This window comes from Zootoca vivipara, chromosome 6, assembly GCF_965207765.1.
Source record: "Zootoca vivipara chromosome 6, rZooViv2.hap1.1, whole genome shotgun sequence".
NCBI classification, from domain to species: Eukaryota; Metazoa; Chordata; class Lepidosauria; order Squamata; family Lacertidae; genus Zootoca; species Zootoca vivipara.
In genome coordinates, this window is record NC_142589.1 from 24,692,264 (window position 1) to 24,709,080 (window position 16,817).

The 16,817-nt window shown below is 45.8% G+C and overlaps 1 long non-coding RNA gene across 1 annotated transcript; it reads left to right on the plus strand.

The window, feature by feature from the left end:
• Positions 1-7,063: 7,063 nt before the first annotated feature.
• Positions 7,064-15,454, plus strand: LOC118087132 (uncharacterized). The gene is made up of 3 exons (XR_015950488.1): positions 7,064-7,203; positions 11,145-11,257; positions 15,318-15,454. It is a non-coding gene; the product is annotated as an uncharacterized LOC118087132 (long non-coding RNA).
• The last annotated feature ends 1,363 nt before the right edge of the window (positions 15,455-16,817 follow it).

Below are 16,817 nucleotides of genomic sequence, written 5' to 3' on the forward strand. Positions count from 1 at the left end.
GTTCCACAGAATGTTATCGCGGAAGATGCCACTTTTAAAACAAAAAATGCAGACTGTTGTGGTTAGGAAAATGAAAGTAAGATGCATTGGTGTGGGAGGAACAAATGATGAAGGTGAATAAACATACCACAAGCAAAGTAGGACAAGCAACAAACTGGCTCAGAGCCAGCCTGTTGTGTTAAATGTGTTGCCTGCATGGCTCAGTAGAATGTGATGATGATGCTTTTATATCCCAACTTTTTCTCCAAGGAGCTCAAGGTGGCCTCCATGGTTCTCCTCCTCATTTTATCCCCACAGCAACCCTGTGAGGGAGGCTACGCTGAGAGGCAGTAACTGGCCCAAGGTCACCCAGTGAGCTTAATGGCCGAGTGGGGATTTGAACCCTGGTTTCCAAGGTCCTAGTCCAACACTCTAACCACTACACTACGCTGCTAGTAATTTATTATTATTCTTTTAACCTTTATGAAAGGCCACACGCTGCGTTCTTGAGTCTGCAGCAAAACTAATGTGTGTCATGAAGAATTGTGCCAGAAATTGGGAAAGTGCATCCGAGCAGAGAAAACAGTTGCCATCTGCAGAAGCCCTTGAGGGAAAAGCAGAAATAGGTCAGGCTCGTCCACCCTGATTCAGAAGTAATGGGGTGTTCTTTTGCTCCAAGGTAGAAGAATGAGCCTCCTGACGATTCTTAACTGAGAAGCCCTGTGTGCAAATTCAGTGTGGATAGACTGATTAATTCTCATTCACCTTAATGGGCAAGGATGGCCTAACTGCGTGGAGAGGAAATCTATAGGCCTGCCTCTCCCCACCACCCCATATGCATGAAATAAAATGCAGGAAGCTGTCTTGCACTAAGTCAGACAATGGGTCCCTCTCACCAGGTATGGGGAACAAGTGGCTCTCCAGCTGTTGTTCAACTCCCATCACCCCGAAAAGAGCATGGGGTGATGGGATATCTGGAGGACACCACATTCCCCCTCCCTGATCTGCGGTGTATTGAGAACTGTAAGATTTTGTGGTTGATCTTGCTTTTTCCTCTTTCCTCCCTTTCCTTTTTCCTCATATGTTATGTCTTTTTTCCTTTTTTTAGATTGGGAGCCAGACGGCCAGGACCATCTAAGCATTAATTTCCATAAGCTGCTCTGAGAGTCCTTTTTTGGTTCAAAGGAAGGACATAACTGTTTCAAATAAATAAATAGCACATATTTTCTAGACAATGACTGGCTGCCAATTTGGGGTTTAAGGCAGGCAGGTCTTTCCTAGCTCCACCTGGGGGTGCCAGGGGTTGAACCTGGGCCCTTCTGTATGCAAGGCAGGTGCTCTAACCACTGAGCCCATCCTGTCCAGCATCCCGTTCTCAGAGTGACCAACCAGATGCCCCAATGGGGTGTTAGGGTTAAAAGCAAAATCAGCAGAAACTGGTTGAGGAACTTACACATAGAGACCAAGGCTTAAACAAATGCTTGGTTTAATGGAGAAAGGAAAAATTACAAAAGTAAATTAAATTAGGCTTACACAAAATACCCACACAACCAAACCACCCACCAAGAGCACACTGGGAAAACGCCCAGCACAGAGGCAACACACAACACCCCTGATATACCCTGCATCATCAGCTTCACAGCAACACCTGTAGAGCTGCTCCACAGCTGCAGAGCCCCAGTCATTAAATCTTTCCTGACTCTTAAAGGTACAGTGAAACAATAATGACACTTTTACACAATCTTTCAACATGGGGAGCCCCAAAGAAGGGCCTGAGTGCAATATGTTTCTATAACAACTTCAGACGAGCCTGCTGGATCCGGCCAGTGGCTCATCTAGTCCAGCATCCTGTCCTCACAGGGACCAAATGCCCCAAACTACCTAGGAATCTGGATAGACTGCCTTGGGACCTGGAGGCTCCATTAAGAGCATCAAAACAGCCCTGCTGGATCAGTCCAGTGGTCCATCTAAGTCCAGCATCCTGTTGTCACAGTGGCCAGCCAGGTGCCTGTGGAAAACCAGCAAGCAGGAGCCAAGCACAAGAGCCTTCTCTCCCCTCCTGTGGCTTCCAGCAACTGGTATTCAGAAGCATTGCTACCTCCAGCCTGCTCAATATATATATATATATATATATATATATATATATATATATATATATATATATATATATTAATATAACCTCTTTATGCTTCCACCAACAGAGCATAATTTCCACCATATAACATATTTAACATTTAACTCATCAAATTCAAATCAACACCTCTGACTTCCCGTCGCTATGCCGTGCGTCTCCTTTAAATTTCCTATGTACAGTCTCTTCTCCTCGAATTCCTATTATTTCTTTTGTACACAATAACACCGATCATACCCAATTGACTGAATCATTATTATATACCAATCAATCCAAGGCTGCCATGAAGATTTCGTCATTACTATAGTTTTCTTGCAAATATTTTCTGAATTTTTCCCATTTTCCCACAAACTTTTGTTTCGAATTTCCCCTTAACTTATCTGTTAATTGAGCCATATCAAGAAATTCTAATAGCTTCATTCGCCATTCTCCAATTGAAGGGATTTTATCCCCTTTCCAATTGGCGGCTATCAACAAACGCCCTGCCGCCGTAGCGTATAGAAAGATCTCTCTATAATTTGCTGGGATGTCTTTTGCCAAAATTCCGAGGAGGAATGCCTCTGGTTTTTTTACAAAATTAATTTTGAAAATTAAGTAGGCTGTCCGGATGCACCCTCACTTGGCAAGAGGCAGGCAATTCTTTAACCAGTCCCCTAAGTACTGCAGCCTTCCATACTTGCCCCAGAAGTGAAGCAGTAATCTAGAAGAAGCTCCTGCTTCCCCCCCCCCCCAAGTGAGGGTTGCATGAGAACTGAATACTGATCAGAACAGGATAGCTGAAATTGGCAGCCCCAAACGGATGGCCCCACCTCAGCTTACAAAAAGCACTTAACTGACCAAATGGCTTTTCATTATATAGCTTAAGAAGCATCCTCTCTGCGGCTATAGATCTGTTCCCTGTGGGTCTGGCTCGGCATCAAATGTCCCATTGCCAGGAGTTTGTTTTGTGCCGGAGAGGCAGGCATTGAAGACAGGAGAGGTTTGGCAGCCCAGCTGAGCTTCCAGGAGCTTTTGGGTGGAAGGATGCCATTGACAGACCTAGGGAACAGCGAGATGAGAGGTGGCCAAGAGTCAATGCAAGAAGCCCAGGGAAGAAGGCTGCTGCTGGAAACTTGAGGCAAAGCCATGGCAAGCAAGGGTTTGCATGGGCAGGTTCTGCCCTGGTCTGCACCCAGATTACTATGTGCACTGAAGTATGAAAAATGCATGTTTCTAAATGTTAAAGGCACTGCTGCTTGTGCAAACAATAATCACTGTTTGGCTTGTCTGCATGTAAAGATTCATCTGCAGCAAATGATGACTTATGAGCTGGGTTAGGAAGGCCCTGGGTTCAAATTGCACCTCTTCTGTGAACGCAATAAGACCGCAATCCTATAGCGAGGTGAAAACGCGAGCAGCATTTGAAATATGAGCATTAGTGTTAATTATTAAGATAAATAGGTTAAAATGGATGTGCTGAATAGTACCGGTATGTGTAAATTACGCAGCATTCAAGGGTAAATACTGAAACCATTGAAGAGGAAGACGGGAAGTCAATGGATAAAGTAATTTATGGTCTTTTTTTGTTTTGTTGTTTCTTATGTGTGCGACAAATCAATAAATAAGAATTATTTTTAAAAAGAAGGCTGCAATCCTATATATACACCCATGTCCTGGAGCTCATGCCTTAAACTCAGTAGGGCTTAATTCTGGGAAGACACATAGAGGATTGTACTGTAAGTCTGGTTTTATGATGATTTTAAATAATTTGCTTGACTGCCCACATTATAAACTACATAAGAATGCTTTGCCCAAACCCAGTTTGTTTAAACACACACCACCCTAAATGTATGAGGAATGTTGGAAGATTCGGGACAAGCAAAAGAAAGGACCTTTTCACTCAGCACATAGTTAAACTGTGGAACTCACTGCTGCAGGAGGAAGTAGTGAGATGTAAGAGAGATAGAGTATGGAAAGGAAAAAAGCATATAAATTAGATTCTAACGAATAAAACCAAAGCGAATGTAGAGGGGAAGTCAAGTTTGGCAGAACAGATTTAATGGATTTCGTATCTTGTATTTGTAATTTGGGGATTTATGAATAGGTCTATGTTATGTTTGTTTGTGTTTATGTAAGAAAAAACAAAAAAAAATACTGACAAAAAAGAGAGAGAGAGAGCCTCACCGGTGCCAGTGAAGCCCGACCTTCAGCGCTGCAGCCTGGACTCTGACCAAAATGGGAGTCCTCGTCCTATTTTAGTTCAGACACCTTCATTGATTGTTATGTCTAAGTCCTAGTCAATGCAATTACATGCACGCACCCACACAGAGCAACCCAACTCTTCTGGATGTGTTGAGAAATCCAGGAGAAAGTTCACTCAGCTGATTTCCCAACCGATTTCTGCTAGGCTAAAGTCGGCCTGCCTCTGCGGTGCTGCTGGGGTTGGGGTTGGGGAGGTGGCAGCAAGGGACAGTCTGGTCTGATGCAATTTGAGACGGATGACTCGGCTGCTTCCAGACTCCTTGTCAAGTGTTCAAGGTGTTGAATGGAAGGCCGGGTGTGGGAGGAGGAGGAAGCAGATATCGATGCAGTCACACTTGGCCAAAAAAGGGCAAATGGCACACACGCCCAACGCCCTGGGACTACACCTGCTGCCTGGCTGGAAAGTCAGCTTCATTCCGTTGCCGCGGGGTGAGATTTCATAAGGCGATGCTGGTGGCAGCGACAGCTTTTGCCCTCCCTGGTCTCCTGGCTCATCTTCTGTGCAACTGATGTGGTGTGTGTGTGTGCGTTGTGGCCTTTGCAGCCCGCTGGACAGATTTTCAAATGAGAGAGCCAGCGAGCATAATGCAGAGGTGCAGAATACACACACCTGATCTGCCTTCTCCTTGAAACCTATTTGGCTGGCTGGAAGGTGTCCTTGAACTGCTATTGCATTTGCCTCGTGTTTGTAATAACAACAATAATTATTATTTTGCATTTATACCCTGCCAGACTGGCTGGGTTGCCCCAGACACTGTGGGCGGCTTCCGACACACATAAAAATAATACTAATAAAACACCAAACATTAAAAGCAACAATTTGATCCAACATAAAAGGTCACAATAACTTTAAAATAAACAGCTTTTAACAAACAGTATGATCCCCACAACAACCCTGTGAGGTAGATGAGGCTGAGGGTGAGTGACTGCAAGCTTCCTGGCTGAGAGGGGATTTGAACTCTGGCCTGCTAGGTCCTAGTCCAGCACTCTAACCACTACATCACACTGGCTCTCTTGTTGATGATGCTTCTTGTTTGTTGGCATGGATGGAGATATTTGTGTTTGCATGTGTAGAGCCCTTTGCCTGCTGTGCCAAAGGTAAAAGGGGCATCCATTGCCCCACCCTGTAGGGGTTTCCATGGGGGGAGCTCCTCCCCCATGAATCCTAAATATATGTATTTATTTTAATGCACACAAGCACAGCCAGCCAGCCAAAAGAGAGGCTTAGAGTGCTTGTTCTGATCTAACGATGCTCCTTTTGCAAATGTTACAAGATCTGGAAATCCTAGAAAAATAATAATAATTGTATTTGCAGACCCAGCAAGTGTACCAGAAAAACTGGGACACCCTGTTCCCCCCCCCATGATATTGTCCCAAAGAAAGTGCATTTTTGCGGACAGCGATCTCATGTGGTGCTCCAAAACACGCGTTTCTGGGTGCTGGGAGAGAATGGTATCGAAAAAGCACATCTTCTGGGCTCCGTGATCTCATGCAGGTCATGTGACTCACATGGAAGCACAGCCAGGAAGACGCACATCCCAGTTTTGGGGCTCAACATGTTGGAGGGTATTATTTGGACTCAGTGAACACCCTTTGGCCTGATCCATTAGGACACTTCTGATGTTCTGATGCAAAGTTCTGTGCCAGGGAAAGCTAGCAGCCAACAACTTAATTTGCCTACAGGCACATTTTTTGCATGTGCGCAGAACCCTTAGAACCAACCCCCCCCCCCCCCCCCGTGCGTAAGATGCAGCTGTACTGCGCACAGTCATGGGTTCTTCCTAACAGATTACAGGAGGGTTGTGGGCCAGGCCCACATACAACATCCTGGCCCCATAAAATCTTGTTGGGCACCTCAAAGCCCAGACCAAGCCCTGATCAGCATGAGCTAAAATTTTGCTTTTCGTCCCTGAAAGCTAAACTGCATGAGGAGGGGGAGAACCATGTACGCCACCTTGAGCTCATTGGAGAAGAAAATGTGGCATACAAATGCAGTAACTAAACAAGCAGAACCTCCCTTGGCAGAGGCAGTCTACCACTGACCTGATACCAAGTATAAACTGTAGAAGAGCACCCACCGAAGTTGCTCTTCCAGGACGGGAAGAGCTCTTCAACAGTGGAACGAACTCCCTCCGAAGGTGGTGGGCTCTCCACTTTTAAGTAGCAGTTGACTGGCCCTCTGTCATGGATGCTTTAGTTGAGATTCTTGCATTGCAGGGGGTTGGGCTAAAAGACCCTTAGGGTCCCTTCCAAGTTTACAATTCTATTATTCTATTATTATCTGTACATATAAATCAGCCTATACAGATTTGTGTCATCATGGGTTAGTGCCTTTTAAGCTGCCAGCAATAATGCCCTCTGCATGGACCCTTGCCTTTGAAACCTGTATTCTTGAAAGCCCTTCAGAGAGAGGACTGTTGCCTATAAAGACAGACACGTGGTCACTCTGTTTCCCAGCAGTTGTAGAAAAGCACGAGACGTGGGTGCAGCAGTAACCTTTCCGAAGGATCTCAGCTCACTTCAAAAAAATGCTTTTATAAAAGCAAGTTCTCTTGCTGTTATTATGTCTGCAAAGATACACTTGGCAGTGTTTGCACAGGTGACACAAGCAGGCAGGCATGGGTATAAAGGTGAAGCAAGTGAAACAGAGATGAGCAACCGCATAGATTGCCTTTGAAGTCGGAAAACCAGATTGCTGCTGTCAAGTGCAGGAGTGAAGCAACCGGGAGAAATCAGCTGATCTGGTTTTGTGCGTCACAGTGAGGGAGCAGCGGTATGCAGGGGTTATTAACATTGGAAACAGAACTATGTCTATTCAGAAATCTGTAGAATTCAACAAAGCTTACTCCCAGGTATGTATATGCACATTAGCCTTAGTTCCTGGCTTATGGGGTGGAAGGATTGGTCCATTTCCATCCTCCCAGTTCCTTATTTTTTCCAATTCTCCACATTTTACAGCAATTTGCAGTTTTGATTTTTTTTAAAAACAACAACACCTTATGGAAATTCACCAGCATTTTAGTGAAAATTTCTCCTTATATGCACATAAGTTTTGACAAATGCACAGTACACATTTCTGCAAGTTGAATGTGCAAGTTGAATTTTCCTGTATGCAATTGAATATGACCGCAGTTAGAAGTACCCAGTGAGTGCTTCCTTTTATCAAAGGTATTTTGTATTGTTGTGTGCATCCCAATCTGCAAGTGGACTGGCAAGAGATCCCAGGCATGCTAGAATTTACCTGTGGAGACTGTGGTGTCTTTAGAACATATGGTTTTATTTACACCTGTCTATAACCTGAGCATAGGATTGAAGAGCATAGCTGCCAAGTTATCCCTTTTTTTAAGGGAAATTCCATTATGCTGAATAGGCTTCCTCGCGAGAAAAGGGAAGACTTGGCAGCTATGTTGAAGAGGAGCTCACAGCATTAACACCCCAGGAGATTTTGCTTCCCTATTAGATTTCCAGGGAAGCAGGAAGTCACACCTTTGGGCCAGCTCAGAGCAAGACAAGCCCCTGTGTCTCTGGCTTCCAGCACCAGCCAAAAACTTTATCACACAGCTTTGCTTGGTCAATTGTGCTCCATCCTAGGATGATATGGTCAGTGAGGTGGGAATAGGCCTATTCATTTGTCTCCATGGCAACTTGTAAGTGGTGGTACTTAACTGCCAGGCAACAAAGGAACAAGTTTAGCAGGTTTCTTCTTATACATCCTACCCTCACAGATACAGGATCATAGGCTCTAAGTAAGAAGTCATACAGACTGACACCCCCCCCCAAAAAAAACCTATTTACCTGTTTTGGTTACAGGTAGGTAGCCGTGTTGGTCTGGATCGAAGTAAAATAAAAAAATTCCTTCAGTAGCACCTTAAAGACCAACTAAGTTTTTATTTTGGTATGAGCTTTCGTGTGCATGCACACTTCTTCAGATACAGTGAAATGGAAGTTTCCAGGCACTTATGTAGAGAAGGGGTGGGGAGGGGTGGGGATGGGGATGGGGGATCACTCAGAAGGGTGGTGGAAATGGGTGATTGACTGACTGATAGCTGTTGATGACCGCAAACGACTGCAAATGGTTTTGCATGAAAAAGCAAGGGTTGAGATGGCTGAAGATCGCTTATCATGTATAATGAGATAAGAACCCGATATCTCTGTTCAAACCAGGTCCCTCCATGGTTTTGAGCTTGGTGATAAGTTGCAATTCAGCAACTTCTCTTTCCAGTTTATTTCTGAAATTCTTTTGTAGTAAGACAGCTACTTTGAGATCTTGTATAGAATGTCCTGGGAGATTGAAGTGTTCTCCTACTGGTTTTTCTGTCTTCTGGTTCCTGATGTCAGATTTATGTCCATTTATCCTTTGGCGTAGGGTTTGGCCTGTTTGTCCAATATAGAGAGCTGAAGGGCACTGTTGGCATTTGATGGCATACACAATGTTAGAGGATGAGCAATTAAATAGTCCTGAGATGGTATGTTGGATGTTGTTGGGGCCAGTAATGGTGTTGTCTGGGTGTATGTGGCAGCAAAGTTGGCATCTGGGTTTATTGCAGGCTCTGGTACCAGTGTCCATGTTAAGTCTGGTGGTTGTATTATTGTGGGTGAGGAGTTGTTTAAGATTGGGTGGCTGTCTGTAGGCAATGAAAGGTCTTCCTCCCAGAGCTTGAGAAAGGGAGCGGTCATTGTCCAGGAGAGGCTGTAGATCTCTGATGATGCGTTGTACTGTTTTAGCTTGGGAGCTGTATGTGATGACTAGTGGTGTTCTGTTATTTTCTTTTTTGGGTCTGTCTTGCAGCAGGTTCTCTCTAGGTATCTGTCTGGCTCTGTTGATCTGTTGTTTAACTTCATCAGGTGGATATTTTAGTTCTAAAAAGGTTTGCTGTAGATCTCTTAGGTGAGATTCTCTGTCTGTAGAGTTGGAACAGATGCGGTTGTAACGTAAGGCCTGGCTGTATACGATGGATTGTTTGGTATGTTTGGGATGGTAGCTAGAAGCATGTAGATATGTTTGTCGGTCAGTTGGTTTTCTGTATAAGGTGGTGTCTATACGTCCATCCTGTATTTTTATAGTAGTGTCCAAAAAATGTATTTCTTGCATAGATTGGTTCATTGTTAGGTTGATGGTGGGGTGAAAGTCATTGAATGTCTGGTGGAAGGTTTCCAGGGTCTGTTGTCCATGTGTCCAGATAATAAAAATATCGTCAATGTATCGCAGGTACAGGAGAGGTTTGAGTGGGTAGGAGTTAAGGAAACGTTGTTCTAAATCTGCCATGAAGATGTTGGCATACTGTGGGGCCATGCGGGTGCCCATGGCTGTGCCGCTGATCTGGAGGAACAGGTCATCACCAAATTTGAAGTGGTTGTGGGTAAGGACAAAGTGGCAGAGTTTGGTAGCAAAGTCCGCTGTGGTTTTATCTGAAATGGTGTTCCTTATGGCTTGTAAACCATCATTGTGTGGGATGTTGGTATATAGAGATTCCACATCCATAGTGGCTAGTATAGTATTGTTAGGAAGATTGTTCAAATATTGTATTTTCCTCAGAAAATCTGTGGTGTCACGTACGTAGCTGGGAGCACTGATAGCATATGGTTTCAGAACAGAGTCCATATAGCCGGAAACACCCACTGTAATGGTGCCAATACCTGAGATGATGGGGCGTCCTGGGTTTCCTGGTTTGTGTATTTTGGGTAGAAGATAGAAAGTTCCTGGCCGAGGTTCCGCTGGTGTGTTTGTGAGGATCTGTTCTTGGATGTGTAGGGGTAGCTCCTTAATAATCTTGTTCAGTTCTTTTTTGTATGCTTGTGTGGGGTCTGAGTCCAATTTCATGTAAAAGGCAGTATTGGAAAGTTGTCTGTGGGCCTCTTGGATGTAATCAGTTTTGTTCATGATGACGACAGCTCCACCCTTGTCTGCCTCTTTAATTATAATGTCTGGGTTGTTCCTGAGATTTTCTATGGCTCTCCTTTCAGCATGGTTTAGATTTTGTTGTAAGCGATGGTGTTTTCTGGTCACATCCGTTTGGATTCTGTGGCGGAAGCATTCGATGTACAGATCTAGTGTGGTATTGCGTCCATCAGGAGGGGTCCATGTGGAGTCCCTTTTTGTGTAACTTCTTTTCGGTGGTAGTTGGTGGTCAATGTTCTGTTCATTGATGCGTTTGGAGGGTGATGGTTGTTCCCCAGTAAGTTGAGAGGTGTTGTGTTGTGGGGATGTAGTTTGTTCTACTTTGTCTTGTTCTTGTGTGTGATGAAAATACTCCTTCAGGCGTAAACGGCGGAAAAATGCTTCCAGGTCCCCGCAGAACTGAATCATGTGTTGGGATTTGGCAGGGCAGAATGATAGTCCCCGTGAAAGGACGGATTCCTCAGCTGGGCTGAGTGTTTGCTGTGAAAGATTGACAATGTTGTTGATCTTGTTTTGATTGGTGGCCTGTAGGTTGGAAAGGTTGCAGAGTTTTTTATTTTTCTGGTTCTTCAGTAACTCCAGTTGAGAGTGGTAAATGGTTTGTTTTTCCTTGTGGAACTTCTGCCAGGCCGGGTGATTCCTGATGGAGTTCTCCAGTGCAGAGAGTTCCTCCTTTATTAACTTCTGTTTGGAATACAGAACGCCGATAAGATGTTTCAGCAGTTTCTTAGATAAAGTGTGGCATAGTTTTCTGGCATATTCTGTGGGATAAGTTGATTGAAGAGGGTTCTTAATTCTAAGACCCTTAGGTACAATGTCCAGGTTTTTGCATTTAGATAGAAAGAGGATGTCAGTTTGTACCTGGGCAAGTTTACCTGTTTTTATTCTTTTCAGCTTGGAAGCAACTGCTCCTCCTGTCCCAGCTAAAGTCTAAATACTGCTTTGCTGTTTTTACAGGAAAAACCAGATGCAAACAAGGGGAATTTGGAGGAGGCATCGCTTTGCAGGTGAGATGCATTTGTATAATTTGCATCTTTCCTTGGCAGAGGTTTTGAATGCAGAGCTTGAGTTTGTTTTTAGGCAGGACCTGCCGGGCATTAAAAGTCATCTCTGCTCCAAGTACTGACAGAAGCAGCAGATAAAAACGGGAAACGGTACCCTGAGAGAAGCAGGAGCAGAGGAAGGGGGGTGCGTGGGGGTGGACCGCCCCAAGTGTCTTCACTGAAGGGGGTGACATTTGCCAGGTGCGGGCGGGTGGCGCGCTGAATGTCCGCCATTGGCGCCTCGCTCCGCTCCTGGCTGCAGCGCATGCGTGCCACTCCATGCACCTAGTGGCTATCCCGCACCTGGGAGGGCACCCTCCGTGCCCCACCCCACTCAGGAGCACGCCCCACACCCTGTGCCCCTCGGGAGCGCGCCTGCCCTCGGCAGCGTGGGCATATTCTCCGCTACTGGAGAGAAGGGTCTCTTGCTACGAAGTACTGCACGACAGGGAGAAAGCGGACAGAGAAAAGCTTTTCTCCCTCTCTCAGAACACTGGGTGCTTCCAGACAATTTATGAAAAAGGAACTACTTCCCAGCACCTTTCCACCCAGTTGTAAGTCCCTCCTGCATTGCAGGGGGTTGGACTGGATGACCCTTCGGATCCCTTCCAACTCTGCAATCCTATGATTTTGCTCCAAGCTGCAGCTCTGTTTCCAGACTTCAGAGGTGCAAGGTAACATTCTGCATCCTGGTGAGCAAGTCTACCCATCTCATCTCCTTGGATCTCAGTGCGTTTTTTAAAATACATTTGAAGAGGAGTACTTTTCATCCCCCCCATACTGCACCTTGTGTCTGGGGCTTTCCAGTCCCGAGGGTTCTTGCTAAACCTCCATCCCCCCTGAGTGAGCCTCTGGCCCTGTCTGAAAGGAAACTGCTATGTCCTTTGCAAGTCTAAGCCCCTCTAGTCCTCCCCCCACCCCTGGCAGACAGCCTCACAAAGGCTTTCCTCAAAAGGCAATGGATTTGAGACTTCCTGGAAAGGTTTAGAGCCTCACTTTGCATTATCGCTGGGGGGGGGGGGAAGTGCTCCACTCCAGACTCGCCTTCTGGGGCGCACATGCCCCACAGACAGAATCGTGCACCACGGCACGCACCCTCTGTGTGCGACAGCCTCCTCCTCCTCCTTCACCCCCAGTGCTCACACGCCCCTTTCTGCTTGCGCTGTTGAGCTGCAGCAAAGGCCACTGGGGACTTGTTTGATCTCAGTGTGTTTTTTTAAAATACATTTGAAGAGAGTTGTCACATCCTCACTATCCTGTATTGCTCTATTTGTCTTTGGTCAGACCCTGCTTGGAGTCCTGGTCCAGTTCTAGGCTTATAAGAAGCGGAGGGGGCAGAAAGCCAAAAGGAAGTATTCAGCTCCAATGGGGCCCTGGCTGTCTTGTATATGTTTTTTTTTATTATTAAATTTATATACCACCCTCCATCATAAGATCTCAGGGTGGTTCACAGAATAAAATACAAGATCAATACAAGATAATATATACACACACATTCAATCATAGTTGCCAACTCCCTGGGGCCCTGGGTGCCCAAGCACCCACAAAATTCCCGGTAAAGGGGCCGGGCACCCACAAATTTCAGTGCCAGGGCCATGTACACTGCATGGCACCCATGGACCTGGGCACCCATGATTGCAGAGCCAAGCAGGGGTTAACAAACCTTTACTGCAGGGGGCTGGTCCACTATCCCTCAGACCTTGTGGGAGCCGGACTATATTTTATTTTGGGGGGGAATCCCCCCATGACTCTCCCCTCCCTTCTTCAGCTCACACACATGTATGCCCAGCATTCCATGAGACAGGAAACCAGGACAGTGATTGCTAGCAAACGGGACAAAAAACCAAAAGATGCTTTCTGGTAGATCAGGACAGGTGGAGCTGTGCCGTTTCCACCCTAATGATCTCTGTAGAGGAGATCCTTGGTTCATACGTCAAATGAAAACCTTTCCCACGCAACATTACAAAGTTACAACTGGCAGGATCTGCAAAAGAATGTTGCAACATCATGGAGTGCTCCTTTGTAGGGTTCTGGCCGGCCAGCCAGCCAGCCAGCCAGCCATGCCCTCTTCATGAATACTCCATTCCATTCACCTTCCTCAGTGATTTTTCCATCACCATCCCCTTCCAGCAACTGTCAACCAGTGGTTCTTTTGTAGATTTAATCCCGATGTTTCTGTGCACTTCTGCCCACTAAGGTGTACCCCACCCCCTCCACACACACAAGGCTGCAGGCACCTATCCCCCCCCCTAATTTGTGCACAGGTGGCATTTGAAGAAATAGGCCTATTAATAGAATATATGATTGCTGGTGGCGCTGTGGGTTAAACCACAGAGTCTAGGGCTTGCTGATCAGAAGGTTGGCGGTTCGAATCCCTGCAACGGGGTGAGCTCCCGTTGCTCGGTCCCAGCTCCTGCCCACCTAGCAGTTCAAAAGCATATCAAAGTGCAAGTACAGTGGAACCTCGGTTTATGAACACCTCGGTTTATGAATTTTCGGTTTATGAACGCCGCGGACCTATCTGGAACATTTTCCATTACTTTCAATGGGAAAGTTTGCTTCAGTTTATGAACGCTTCAGTTTATGAACAGACTTCCGGAACCAATTACACCCATGCTTCAGTTTATGAATGCTTCAGTTTAAGTACTCCGCGGACCCGTCTGGAACGGATTAATCCACTTTCCATTACTTTCAATGGGAAAGTTCGCTTCAGTTTATGAACGCTTCAGTTTAAGTACCCCGCGGACCGTCTGGAACAGATTAATCCACTTTCCATTACTTTCAATGGGAAAGTTCGCTTCAGTTTATGAACGCTTCAGTTTATGAACAGACTTCCGGAACCAATTGTGTTCATAAACCGAGGTACCACTGTAGATAAATAGGGACCACTCTGGCGGGAAGGTAAACGGTGTTTCCGTGCGCTGCTCTGGTTCGCCAGAAGCAGCTTTGTCATGCTGGCCACATGACCCGGAAGCTGTCTGCGAACAAGCGCCGGCTCCCTCGGCCTATAGAGCGAGATGAGCGCCGCAACCCCAGAGTCGGACACGACTGGACCTGATGGTCAGGGGCCCCTTCACCTTTACCTTATGATTGCTGGTGATTCATTTCTGTCCCTCGCTCTTCTGATAAATTCCACAGAAGACAGGCGGCACACATGCTTGCCATGGGTACAGGAAACCTTGATTCAGGGCACGTTGGTACCTTACATTCACTCAGAATCACTCGTCCATGCCAAACTGACCCCCTCTGCGCCTCTGCCACGACTGTGTGTGTGTGTGAACTTTGCTCCAGAAATCAAGCCCGTGTCATGTTTGTTGAAGCTCACCAGACAAACACAACCATGAACACACGGTGTGAGCAGTTGCAAAATCTTGTCTCTTATTGCTGATTCCTCTCTTGACACTGAATGGCTCTCTAACCATTCTATGCATCTGATCAGGGCCGATGCTCATCAGGTAAACCCTAATTTGGTCAAAGGGTTTGTTTTAAAATAAGGAGCTATGACTGGCTGCAACTCCCAGGTTTGACTTCATGTCCTGTGTGAGCTGACCTGATACGATTATGATTACTATTATTATTTTTACCCACCCTTCCCCCTTCCCAGGGAAACAATTTAAAAATGGAACTTTGAAAACCATTTTAAAAACAAAACACAATCACAAAAAAACCACCTAATAAAAATAAGCGTAGCGTCTAATTAAAAAAGTATATCTAGATTTCCAATCTTTTTGCATTAGGAATCCTCAAGGCCATTTCCTAAAAAGAGGTTTATTTCCCCATGTCATGGGATGCATCTTAGAGAATGCATTTGGATTTGCAAATTTATTCATTTATATGTATACAGTATTTGTTTTCCTTCTTCCTTCCTTCCTCCCCCCACCCACTCCCTTCTCATTTGTTATGATGCTAGAACCTTTGAGACCCCGAATTGTGGGTCGCGCCGAGTCTATATTCTAAGCAAACCTCCTTGCTATGTTTAAGGACAGCAAGCAAGCCCCACTGTGTTTTGTTTTTTCACGTGCAGCCCAGAGGCCGCCGCAATGGGAGGAGGCAGGAGCCGCCATGCCAAGCGTGGATAAACTTTGCATATCATCTCTGGACAGCTCGGGAGGCTCTGCTAGTCCTACCAAGGAAGCTGAAAAACGAGTTGGACGTCTTAATGTCATCAGACACTTGATGTTAGAAAAAAAGCCTTCCTGGCTCAATACAAGGGGGTTGGTTGGTTGCACTCTGAGCAAGATAGTAAAAAGCTGCTGCAGCAAGGGTTGGGGGCATTTGGACAAAGGCGGCCTCCTGGGCACCTCCATCTGGCTCCCAGAACTTTATCCAGGCTGCACCCCTCAATGGCCTGCTTTGCACCTTCTGCTTTTGCCTGTCTGGAAATGTGTCCTTGAACTTCGATACTGCTTCTTGCTTGCCCAGGTGGAAGACAGAGAGGGGTGTGTGAGCTTGCATAAAAACTTTCCTAGGAGGAAAGGTAAGATTGATGTTCATGGCTCCACCCACTTTTTGCCTCTGGCCCCGCCCACTGCTATCATACAGCCCTCAGAAGGGAATGTGGCCCTCAGGATACAAAGGGTTCTTTCCACACCCCTGTCATATACGGATGGGGAAATTCTACACTGGTCCTCAGTAGTGACGGGAAGCCACGCTGTATTGAGCCCCAATTTGCCCAAGCTGTGCCAGCTGATACCCCTGAATTATTATTCTAGTTAGTAATTCTGCAGCATGCAATTCTTTTGCCATAAGAACATAGGAACAGCCCACTGGATCAGGCCAATGGCCCATATAGTCCAGAATCCTGTTCTCACAGTGGGCAACCAGATGCCCCAAAGGGAAACCAGCAAGCAGGATTCGAGCACAAGAACCTTCTTCCCTCCTTTGGCTTCCAGCAACTGGTATTCATTTCCTCCCAAAGTAGCCCAGAGCAGCGATTGACAAGGAATTAGACCCGTGGTTCCCAATTAGGGGTCTGTGGACCCCTGGGGTTCCAAGGCCCCATCCCTTGCCTCCCTCTCAACTAATTTTCTTGTCATTTTTGCATTGTAATATCACAATTTTTAGGGTCTGTTGTTGTTGGTTTTTTAAAAAAAGTATACCTACAATCCTTTGCTTATTAGGGACACCCCACATTTTATTCCAAAAAATTGCTTTGCAGAGCTAACTACTGTAGAGATCAAAATTTCAAAAGTAGGGGGTCCGTGGTTTGGCTTTTGAAAAAGAGGGTCCTGAGTAATTCAGCTAATTGGGAACCACTGAATTTGACAATAAAAGCATCTTTAAAACAACTCCAGTACAGATACAGCAGGCAGGGATGAACTAACAAAGGAAGTTCATGCAGGATCAGATTGTAACTCTAGAATTCTCTCCCACCCACCAGCAACATTCCTGAGTATCATCATCATCATCATCATCATCATCATCAATATTTATATACCATTTACTACGCAAAATCCCTCCCTGCTTTTACCCCTGGGGGGCATAAGGGGTCAGACGCACCCATGGGCCACGAGGTCTACGGCAT